Here is a 2,426-nt window from a genome sequence, read left to right as displayed (position 1 = left end):
ATGCAGCTGGTAACATGGCAAACAATAGTTGAATACAGTAGTCAAATTTTTTAAATTTCTATTTTTTTAAGTTAAACTATTCTCTTTGTATTATTTAATTAGATAATAAAACAATAGAAACATACAAAAATATTGATTATTACTCATTATTATACAGAAATATAAACATTGCTCCTTAAATGGGTGGGGCTACCCGACTCTCCCCTAATCCATTTTAAATAAATTCTTGAGTAAATTATTTTTTATGACAAAAAAGTATTTTTTATTGATACATTTTCCAAGTTTACTAGGAATTTAAATTTGAGAAAACTGTTAACTGCTAATATTTTTCATTTTTTACAACTTGTAAATTATAAATAAAAGCCGTGCTTTTTATCGTGAAATCAGTCTTGGTCGCAAGGATTTTAAGCCTAGAACTACTGCCTGCAGAGACAAAAACAACACCATCTTTAATGACCGTAATGCGGTACTTCATCGATGGAATAGTCATTTTGATGACCTGTTGAATGACCGCATACAAGTTGGTCCGCTAGTCAACCTTAATACTTCTGTAAACATCGAAAATATCCCACCACCATCTTTGGAAGAAGTCAGAGAAGGGATTAAAAAACTCAAGAATTTTAAAGCTCCAGGTCAGGACTCGATTCCCTCGGAACTTATTAAGAGTGCAGCGAATCAGAGCATTGAGGAAATCCACCACCTCATTGAATCAGTTTGGAATCAAAAAGTTTTGCCTGATGATTGGAAGCTAAGCATTATATGCCCTATCCACAAAAAGGGAGACATTTTGGAATGTTCTAATTATAGGGGAATTAGTCTCCTTTGTGTATTTTACAAACTTTTTTCCAATATGCTCTCCAAGAGACTGGTAACCTACACTGACAGCATTGTAGGCGATTACCAATGCGGTTTTCGTAGTGGAAGATCGACAACAGAACAGATCTTCAACATAAGGCAAATCTTGGAAAAAACCTATGAATTTGGCATAGCAACACATCACCTTTTTATTGACTTCAAGACTGCCTATGACTCCGTTAACAGAAATCTACTCATCGAAGCAATAAGAGAGTTTGAAATACCAGATAAACTCGTCAATCTAACAGCCATTACCCTAACTGAAACAAAACTCAGAGTCAGAGTTCAGAATGATCTTTCCGATCCTATTGTTGTTTCTAATGGACTTAGACAAGGGGATGCTCTGGCTTGTCTGCTTTTCAATATTGCTTTGCAAAAGATTGTGAAAGACTCGAATATTAATACCCGCGGAACAATCTTTAATAAATCTGTCCAAATTTTTGCATTCGCTGACGACATTATCTCGAACTCCTCAGGCACTAAAAGAGGCTTTTATTTCACTTGAGACCCTAGCCTGCAGAATGCATCTTGTAATCAACCAGGGCAAAACTAAGTATATGACCTGTACCAATTATACTAGCCCTTATCTTGTAATTGGGGATTATAAATTTGAAACCGGGAACAATTTTAAATACTTGGGATCTGAAGTCAATAGTCTTAACGACATCCTGCCTGAGATCCGTTGTAGAGTCACAGCAGCTAATCGATGTTTTTTCGGTCTTAAAAAGTATCTGAAATCTAACTTCATCAGCAGAAAAACAAAGATTCTGATATACAAAAGTTTGATAAGACCCATTCTTACTTACTCTGTTGAGACTTGGACAATGACAGAAAAGGTAAAGCACACTATTTCTGTGTTTGAAAGAAAAATTTTACGAAGCATATTTGGTGGCCTTAAATATAACAATATCTGGAGAATAAGAACTAACTCCGAACTTTACATACTATTTAAAGAACCTGACGTAGTCAAATATATTGCAATTCAGAGAATCAAATGGGCGGGACACCTGTCAAGAATGGATAATAACCGCATTACAAAAAAGATCTTCTCTGCCAGACCATTAGGCACTCGAAAAAGAGGAAGACCTAGACTTAGATGGCTCGACTGCCTTGAAAGTGATTTAAATATTCTAAAAGTCACAAATTGGATGTCTCTGGCCAAGTGTAGAGCCCGGAGTTCAACTCTGCGGAAGGCAAGGGCCCATCCTGGGCTGTCAGGCCAATGAAGAAGAAGAACTTTATAAAAATTAAAATATATCTCAAAATATCTTAAGTACAGCATTCAAAATCATTACTGGTTTAATTTCTACATAATATGCTCCTAAACTGTAAGACCCGTATTTAAGTATTTTAACACAGAAATAGCTATGGAAAAGCTGTAAACTGTCTTAAAAAATCTGATTTGTCTTAAGTTAGAACCCGTCTTCGAGGTGAGAGAAATTTAGTCCTTATTTGAAATTCACTAAGGGCAGGGGACTAACGGGGAAAAACATACTCTTTGCTATCTAAGCAATAGAGATAATGTTTCTAAAGCAATTGTTTTCGCTGAATCCAATGAAACCACACCCATG

Source organism: Parasteatoda tepidariorum, chromosome 4 (genome assembly GCF_982258835.1).
Source record: "Parasteatoda tepidariorum strain Cologne lab strain chromosome 4, Ptep-v5.0, whole genome shotgun sequence".
NCBI classification, from domain to species: Eukaryota; Metazoa; Arthropoda; class Arachnida; order Araneae; family Theridiidae; genus Parasteatoda; species Parasteatoda tepidariorum.
This window is presented reverse-complemented; position numbering follows the sequence as displayed.